Here is a 10056-nt window from a genome sequence, read left to right on the forward strand (position 1 = left end):
GATTTTGAATGTCAATCCCTGAAGCAATGTGTATCTATTTAGCTCATGCTTATTGCAGTTTGGTTCTGTTAACAGACTATAATTTTATTACATTTGAATGGTTACATAACATTTATTACATTTTGTTCTATCAATAGTGCTGGTTAACTGTCTTAGATTATGGTCATAAAACACTAATATAGTGACTGGTGCAATGGCTCAGTGGCTAAATCCTTGCCTTCCATGCACTGGGATCTGAAATGGGCACTGGTTCATACCCTGGCTGCATTACTTGCCATCCAGCTTTCTGCTTGTGGCTTGGGAAGGCAATAGAGCATGGCCCAAGGCTTTGGGACCCTGCACCCATGTGGGAGACCTGGAGGAAGCTTGGCTTCAGTTTGGTCTTGGCTTCAGTTTGGCTCATCTCTGGCCGTTATGGCCACTTAGGGAGTGGATTAGCAAATTGAAGATCTTTCTTTCTCTCTGTCTCTCCTTCTGCCTGTAAGTCTGCTTTTGCAATAAAAATAGATAAATCTTAAAAAAATACTAATGCAGTCATAGTTAGATAGATCTATTAGTCAGAATTCGGAGTTACTCAATAACTATATCTATCTTAATTATATCCTATCATTAAAAAGAATAAGAACATAAAGAAATAACTTGTTCTATCTCTGGGTCCTATAAAGTAAAATCACATAATAAATGATGCTGATAAATCCATTGCTCTGACCTATGAAATGTGTCTTGGAATTTTGACCCTGACTCTTCCTTGTTGACACCGAGAGATCCAAAATGGGACAGAAGAGCTCTTGGTAAGGTCAGCAACTGGCCTGGGGGACTCCGAAGGTAGGGAATTTCCGTTCCTTGGCCCTGCCCTGAACTGAACAGTTCTCCTGACTTTTTCCTTCTTGGGCGTGCTTCCAGAGAGATGCTTCAGAAACATTACATTGAAGAGAATTGGACAAGAGTCTGATGCAGGGGACAGACTGACACCTCAACCGATGCCGAGGATGCTTCCTGAGAGGGCATATGGCCAGGACCTCCAAGGAACAGGACTGATGGTTACTTCCTGCATCACTGCCACCTTCAAGTCTCTTTATTACTGTGTGCGTCAGAAGAACAAAATAACAATGTCAACTGGATAACTATGCTTTGGCACATATCTGGCAATCGCCAACTTAGTGTCAGACCCTGGTAGGGCAGGGTAGGATATAAAAAAATTGAATAGGACAATGGTTGCATTAATTGATGAGGATTATATTTGAGTGATACAATCTCCCCATAAACATAGTGACAAAAACACAGTAGGTATTATATTCATGCATTTTACAAATGTTCATTGAAAGTTACAATATGTTAGACATTGTTCTAGGCACCAAACAAAAAACAAAACCGACACAAATGCCTGCCTTTGTGAAATTAGTAATACAGTCAGAGTAGATGGGTAGCCCACAATAAACAAACAGGTCATGTCACTTATTAGAAACAGGTTTGCTAAATGTACAGATGTTAGCCAGACTGTACATAAAAACAGAACTCTGACTGATAATCTGCAGAAATCTTGCCACTATATACAACCAGCCTATTAGCGAGCTGCTATCCTGTTATCTACAAACCCCACTTACAGAAAGCCAGACCACCACCTGGAGAAAAAGTCAGGAACCCAGCTGATGATGATCAGCCCTAAATGGCCAGGACAGAGAAAATAACGGAAAGTTTTTCTGATCCTTGTCATTATTTCCGGTTTTGGTAAAAAAGGCCAAGTTTGCACCAATCACATTTACATTGCTTGTAGTCAGCTGACCAGTGGCTAACGGCCTCCGATGGGTCCATTCCTAAAGCCTTCCTTTTTCTGCTCTAAGTCTTTCGCACTTATGTGCCTGCCTGTGAGCCTCTGCCAAAATGCAAGATGGTGGCCATCTACAATATGATACAAACAGCCGTTGCTTGCACTGCTTTAATTCATGCATTTCCTATGAGCATGTATGAATTCCTGCACACGTGCACCAGCCAATGTAGTCGAGGATGCTCTTAGCAGAACATGGGCCTCTTCAACATCTGGAGAGTAGACAGACAGATGAAGAAATGAATAGTGGGACATTCCCAGAAGGGAGCACACATAGATGGAGAAATCCCCTGTAAAGGTAGGATGACACCCTCGGGTGTAGAGGTACAGGGAGGCAGATGATGAACCTTACAGTTGGACCATGTTGTCAAGCCCTTGATCTATCACATAATTAAATAAATTAGCAGATCAAACAAAAAAAGGCTGTGCTTAGAGTGTATTATGAACCAAGGAGATTATGGCTCAGTGTTTTTTGTGCCTCTTTGTTGTTTAAGATTTATTTATTTGCATTTGAAAAATTTTGGGGAGAGAGAGAGGATCTTCCACCTGCTGATTCACTCCCCAAAGGGCTGCAAAGGTCAAAGCTGAGCTGATCTGAAGTTGTGAGCCGGGAGCTTCTTTGGAATCTCTCCATTGGTTCAGGGGCTAAAGGACTTGGGCATTCACTGCTGCTTTTCCAGGGTATACGTGAAAGGTAGATCAAAAATGAAACAGCCAGGACATGAATTGGTGCCCATATGGGATGCCAGCACAAACAGGTGGCAGGTTAACCTGAAACACCACTGCTCTGGCTCCTTTTGCGACTGTTAAAAACACAAAGTTTGTCAATATGGAATAAATGCTGTTTTTAAAAAAACGGAACAGAGTTTGAGGGAAGGGATGAGGGAGTTCACTGCTCCATCACCTGTGCAAAAGCATTCTACAAAGTGGAAAGAGAACAGTGAGGAGGCATTTTGAGCAGAACCTACTGAAGAAGGTGCCGCGAGTGCAGGGTTCAGTAAGATAATGTGTGTGGGTTGGGGAGCTTGCAAACAGTCATTTAGATTACTGTAAGCCAGCTTTGCCGGTGGGTGAGTGGGGACAACAGGAAAGATTTGAGTTTGGGTAGGACACCACCTGCTGTTCGTTAGAAAGGGTTTAGTCTAAACTATATCTTGAAGATCTACCCTTGGCAGGGCTTCCGGGATCTGGGTTATTGTGAGGAAGCTGGGTGGGGTAATACGGTTGGGATCCTTGTAGGAGAGGAGATTTGCTGATAAAACAGGGTGTGGAAGGAAAACAACATTTCAGCCGGCGCTGATGTCTTGGCCTGGCAACTGAATAGTGGTGTGGCTGTTTGCTGAAATGAAGCGGCGAAAACACACGTTTTGTGGTGGGAGGTGCCATGTGGTGTTGATGAGATTGCTAGTGGAAGATCAGACACTGTTTCTGAAATATAAAAGTTAGGGGCCAGCATTTTAGCATACTGGGTAAAGCTGCAACTATACCCAGTGTTTGGGTGCTGGTTCCAGTCCAAACAGCTCCACTTTTGATCCAGCTTCCTGATAGTGTCCTGGGAAAAGCAGGGTAATATTATGCAAGTTCTTGGGTCCCTGCAGCCAAGTGGAAGATCTGGAGGAAGTTCTAGGTTCCTGGCTGATCGCTGCAACCAGTTAGGAAATAAACAGGCAGCTGGAAGGCTTTTCCATCTCTCTTTCTCAGTCTCTCTCTCTGTAAACTGCTTTTTAAATAAGTTTAAAAAATTAAAACATGTAATGCTTAAAACATTAACTGTCTCTCCTTTTTATTACTGCGTCCCCTGTGAAGCCTTGCTGAGAGCAGGGGAGCTTTGCTGCGAGGATTGCAAGCAATGTTCTTAGATGAAGACACTTCAGTTATCTTAATTGGATACCTGTGATTTGGGCACCCAGGCGGTGAGAAGTCTGAGCCTTCATAGTGGCCATCTGGAGGGTGCATTAAAAGGTCTTCAAAAAGTTTATGAAAAACACGTATTATAAAAACGCATCAGGTAAAAATGTTGTATGTAAACTTGTCATTTCATTTTATACAAACTTACAACTTTTTAAAATTTTATTTTGATCTGTATTTGAATGGCAGAGAGAGAGAGAAAATCTTGCATCTGCCGAATTTCTCCCCAAACTGCCAGAGCAGTCATGGCTGGTTTAGGCTGAAGCTAGGAGACTGAAACTCAATCTGTTCTCCCATGTGAGGAGCAGGAACACAAATGTTTGGACCATCATTGGCTGCTTCCCAAGGGTGGGTACCAGCAGGAGTCCTGGAATTGGAAGCAGAACTAAAACCCAGGCACTGCCCTGGGATACAGGCACCCTAAGCTACATCTTAATTCCTGTACAAATAACCAGCCCTTCTCTGAACATTTTGAAGTACCCTGGTGTTTGTAATTTCAAGCTTCTATCTTGTCTTTGGGAAACTTTCGAAGAGTCTTACCTCCAGTTAAAATTTGAGTCTCAAAAGTTGTGAAAAGTTTACAAAGTTCCCAGTCTCTGTTCTGGGATGCAAGACAATAAAGTGAGCCAATCTCAGATGGATCCAAGCAGTAGGTGCCAGTAGAGTTGGCTCAGCCCAGCAGGGTGGAACAACCAGGAATTGGTGGCAACAAAGGCAGCTGAAATGTGTCCTGATGAAGCAGCTGTAGTTTAAGGCTATGAGGTAGGATACAATGAGGAAGGGCTATTTGGGTATGCGACCCAGCACCCCCAGTGATCTCTGAGAACCATCTGATATTAGGAGGAACACAACACAGCAGTGATCACAGAACCAATTTCAGCAAAAAAGCTGGGGATGGTTCCAGCCATGACCACTGGAGTATCTAAGGGAAAGGGGATTGTATTATAATCAGGTGATTGGCCATTTAGGCAACCTGGAGGATAACAGTATCTCACAAAGAGATTCTGCACATGTAGATTTATGTGCACACAGAGACACTGATGTCTGAGAATAAAATATGCTGTATGGTTTTGTAACAGCGATTAATTAAATATAGCACAACTTACTTGGCTAAATCCTCACATACAATGAATTTTTAGGTTGTTCCTAATATTTTGTCGCTGCAACTAATGGTATAATGAAAGTTAGACCACACACCCAAGTGTTGGGTCAGTAAGTTCAAATCTCAGAACCGATTCTTACAAGTTTGTACAATAGGTTATAACCTGCCTGGTGTCCTCACTCCTAAAACAGCAACATTAATAATACCTCGTTCATGAGGTCATCGTATAGGTTATATGAATCAGTGCATAGCGAACGAAAGAGCTCTTATATTAGCTATGATTATACCTTTTTTTTCTGCTTCTAATTACTCCCCTTGGGCAAATTTCTAGAAGTGAAATTAGTAATCATAGTTTATTCATGCTTTAAATAGTGATAGAATTATGAAATTGCCCTCCATAAAATGCACACCGGCTATTCCTGCCCACAGTGTGTGATGCCAGCATTGCACTCTACAGCCAACACTATCTCAGAGGACTTCAAAAGTTGGTAGAAAAATAGTTAAACGGTAAGTTTATTTTGGTGCAAACATGTTTGACAGCTATGCAGCCATTTTACTTAATCTGTGTTTTTCCATGTTAAAAACCACTATGCTTCAATTTCAAAATTCCTTCACACCAAAATAAACTTATCTTTTAATTCTATTTTTTGTGACCTTTTTGAAATACACTTGCATATGATGAACATAATGTTTTTTAATACAGCAGGTAAAAAATTAGGAGTATGTGATTATTGGTAAACTTCAATATATATTTCTAAGCATATGGTATTCATCTATTTTTTAAAAATCATTTTTGAAAGGCAGAGAGAAAAAGAGAGAAAGATTTTTTTTTACTGGTTCACTCTTTAAATGCTTACAGTAGCAGGACTGAATCTGTTTTCCTTCAGGGGTGACAGGGATCCAACTACTTGACTATCACCTGTTAAATCCTGGGGTATGCAGAAGGAGCTAGGCCTATGAGTTTGCATTAGGAAACTCCAAGATGCGGGAAGTTGGGTTGAGCAGAGCAGGTGCATGAAGCCAGACACTCTGATGTGGATTATGAGTATTTGTGACTTAAAACTGTCTATTGAAAAGACAAACAAATGCATTCCTAAGTGTCAACCTCAGTAATGACAAATATTGATTGATTATTTTGAAACAGATATCTGATACATCATTGCACACAAACATTTCAGTATATGTGTTAAAAAGCAAATAAGGGCTTACATTTAAAATATCTGTAATGCCATTATTATACCTAAAAAGTAGGACTATTTTAACAATCAATCAAGCTCAAATTTCCCCAAGTCATTATGAAATAGTTACTTTGTTTGAGCTGAGATTTCAATAAAGGTTATATGTTCCACTGCAATTGGTTGAAATTTCTCTTGCAATTCTCTATCTACTTTTCTGATTCTCTCTTCTTAATCATTTTTTATTTTCCCGTAGAGTCTGGGAGGACTAAAATTTGAATTTAGGTGATTGTATTTCTAAGAAATCCTTGGCATCATGCATTATTAACCCATTGGCTATTCGATTTCGAGGTTGACTAAAATTCAATTTCTATTTTTGGACAAAGGTGCTTTGTGGGTGGTGTTAGGATTTTCTTTTTTTTCAGGAGGGACATAGTTCTGTTTATTTCTCTGCGTGGTGCTGGAATTGACTGAGCTCTTGCCTACTCACATTCATTAATCAGACTTGTAGCATTTTTTGCACCCTCCATAACTGGCTTAGAGAAATATCTCCTGCTCAGCTCTGTGTACAAGATGAAGACTGGATTCACCTCCCACTCTATTTTAAAGTCAATTTCAATATAAGATGTTAATTTCCTAGCATCTTTTACAGATGACTGTGGCATTTATTTTTTCACTTTTTGATGTTAGTATGAACTCACAGATTAGAAAAATATTTTCTGTTCAATGCGACTAGGATTATTTTTGATGCTTTGTTCCCTTGTAATTTGTAGTGGTTTCAATGCTTTCTGCATGAAATAATGTTTACACATAATACTGTACATTTTGTGCCTGAGCCTAGAGTTAATTCATTTTTCCACAGTCTTGGTTGGTATTTTGAAATAGGTGAGTCTGCCCGTTTGCACTTTTGTGCCATGCAGATTTGTAAGAGTTCAGTACTTATGAACATAACAATCTCCAGTTCTAGAACTTATAATCTTTCTGGTTTTAGAATTTTAGAAATTTTCAGTTTTTTTTTCCTCAAGTTTAAATGTTTTTGTAAATTATGGCTATTAAATTTTTTTCTCTGTGATTTTTGGTCTTGGTGCCATATTAAGCCAAGTGTTCCACAGTCCTTTTTTCCCTCATTTTTATCCTATCTTTGTTTATTTCTGTATTTTAATATCTAACTCACTGGAAGTTTATGGTGAGTTGGAATGATATAGGATTATACTTAAAATAATGTTATATGCGTTTTGTATTATAATTGTATAAAATATTAATACTTGAGAGTATATTGACTTTTTAGTTTTGCAAGTAGAATTCTGATAATTCAGAATGAGAAATAAATCATTTTGTCATTTTGTTGTTATGGTTGGTGTCAAAATTTGTTTCTCTAGATAGTTTAGCTAAGTGTCTCATGTTTCAGTTAACGTAGTGGTGGATGGGAGGTAGTGATAGCCCTAGCTGCATAGGTTGCCTTGTACCAAGACAAGTGTTAACATTGCTTAGAGAAAAGCAGCCAATAGCTGGCAGGCATTGCAGATCTACTTAATGCCAAATTCATGCTAACTATATCAGTGTGCCAGCATAGTTGCCTAGCCTATTTATTTATTCTTTTAAAGTTATGTAGAGAGACCTAATTGCCAACAGGTGCTGGCAAGAAGAGCTTCATCAGTGGCCAGTTGGGATGAGAAGTTCACTGGGAACTCAGGAGGTGAATTCAGTCATAAACCTGCAGGTCCTGCCAAACTGCTTGATCCAACCATGAACAGAAGCACAATGACAGAGCCCAAGCAGTGAGGTATGGGAAAAGGGCTTGATTTCACAGCCCAGACCACCACCAGTGCAAAACTGGGTGCCATTTTATATGCTGCAGCAAAGGCTCTGGGGAGGGACAATAGCCAGCTATGCAGGCACCAAGCCAGCACAGAACCCACTTCTGCCTCAATGTACTGCACTGGTCCCACCGAGAAAACAATACCAACTTTACATCCCATGAGTTCCAACCAAAATAAGTCCGGGTTGCCCCGAGACCTAATTACCAGCGGGTTCTGACAAAAAGAAGAAAAAAAATTCTGCAACAGGCTCAACGGACAAAAAGGAGATCCAAGTTAAAGTCATAGCTATGTCTTCTTGATTCCAGGTAATGCTGGAACTGGGAGTGGGAGAAAGGCTGAGTCAGCAACAGTGAGGCCACATCACAGCATCACAGGGGGTGGAGAGTGGTTGTGAATCATCGGACGGAAGTGAGCCGCATGACCTCCTAGGCCCAGCTTTTGTGTGCACCAGTAGGTGACAGGCAGGTCTCCCAGGTAGGCAAGTGCCTTGGCCTGACCCAAACATTCCATCTGGTTTCTGCTTTCCAAACTACTTTGTTTCAGCTCCCTCACCTACCTAGGAATGCAGTGGCCCCATTGGGAGAAGTCAACATGCCCCCACTCACCCCTACTCCAACACATCTCCGTACCTTCTTCCTTGGGCAATCTGCAACCCCCGCCCCCCGCTTTCCATTTCTCAGTGGCACACATCATGCCTGGGGACTGCAACAGTACATCCTGACCCTGCATTCCTTCCTTCCTGAATATTGGCAACTGCTGGCACACTGATATACTTAACACAGATTTGGCATTAACCAGCCCCAGAATGTCCACCACCTACTGGCTGCTTTTCTCCCAGCAGTGTAATGTTTGTCTAAGTCCAATAAATCTGTAGCCGTTTTTAGCTTTAGCCTAGCTTGGTTCAGGCTTCACTAAGGCCTGGTTTTAGAGTAGGTCACAATGTGTCCAGTAGGTAACCTCATGTTATTGATGGAGACCAGATCCTTCACTCTCATGGTTCTTGATGGGAACAAGATCAGGGTGGAGGCATGCCTCCCTCTGGCAAGGGCCCTGCCATGGGCAGGGGTAGATATGGCATGCCAGCATCTAGGCCTGATTGCTATAAAGACCGCAGAGATGGGGGATCACAGGCTTGTTCACGAGGGGTTGTTCGCTTGGTGCTAGACTGCCTAGACAGCACCTGAAGGATAGCAATTAAATCCATGAATGTGTTCGCCAATAATTGTAAAACTGCAAGTAATCTCAGGCCCTCAGATTTTATGTCACATTTGATTTGTACAAATAGAATAGAAACAGACTCTAGGAGTTGCTCTGGGCTCTTGTGCATGGCTCGGGTGCCAAGAGTCAACCCTGGTCCCCCTGTTTCTTTATCTTGTGTTATTCTTAATTCTTCTTATTTATAATTAATTCTTTTGGCGCCCATCGCCCAGCCTCATACCGTGCAGAACTGCTGCATGCTGGCATGTGAAAAGCACCCTAGGTAGTTGCCCATAGCTTTGGGGGAAATTAATATTTTATAAGATTATTCTGCTTATAAAAGGAATTTGGGGAGCAATTCTAAAGCTTAATGTGGATTTTATTAAAGTTTATACATGTGCATACTTGGCTGCTATTATAGCTCATTATTTGAGGTCTTCTGCAAAAAAAAAGCAGGAAATATTTCAAGTCATGGTATATATTCAAACAGAAAAATTTCATGCATTTTAATGTCGATTAGTGTAGATCTTCTAGTTCAGGAGGTGCTCAAACTCATCAAAAATTCAAACTATGCAGGGAAATCTCTTTACTCCTTCCTCAAAACTGCCCACTCCACCCTCAGAGGTAACCATCAAATAACAGGCTTTTTCAAGTCAAAACCTTTTTTAAAAAAGATTTATTTATTTGAAAGTGGCAGATGGGCCTGGCGGCGTGGCCTAGCAGCTAAAGTCCTCGCCTTGAAAGCCCCGGGATCCCATATGGGCGCCGGTTCTAATCCCAGCAGCTCCACTTCCCATCCAGCTCCCTGCTTGTGGCCTGGGAAAGCAGTCGAGGATGGCCCAATGCATTGGGACACTGCACCCACGTGGGAGACCCGGAAGAGGTTCCAGGTTCCCGGCTCCGGATCGGCCTGCATCGGCCGGTAGCGGCTCACTTGGGGAGTGAATCAATCGACGGAAGATCTTCCTCTCTGTCTCTCCTCCTCTGTGTATATCTGGCTGTAAGAAAATGAATAAATCTTTAAAAAAA

This window comes from Ochotona princeps, chromosome 5, assembly GCF_030435755.1.
Source record: "Ochotona princeps isolate mOchPri1 chromosome 5, mOchPri1.hap1, whole genome shotgun sequence".
Classification (NCBI taxonomy): domain Eukaryota; kingdom Metazoa; phylum Chordata; class Mammalia; order Lagomorpha; family Ochotonidae; genus Ochotona; species Ochotona princeps.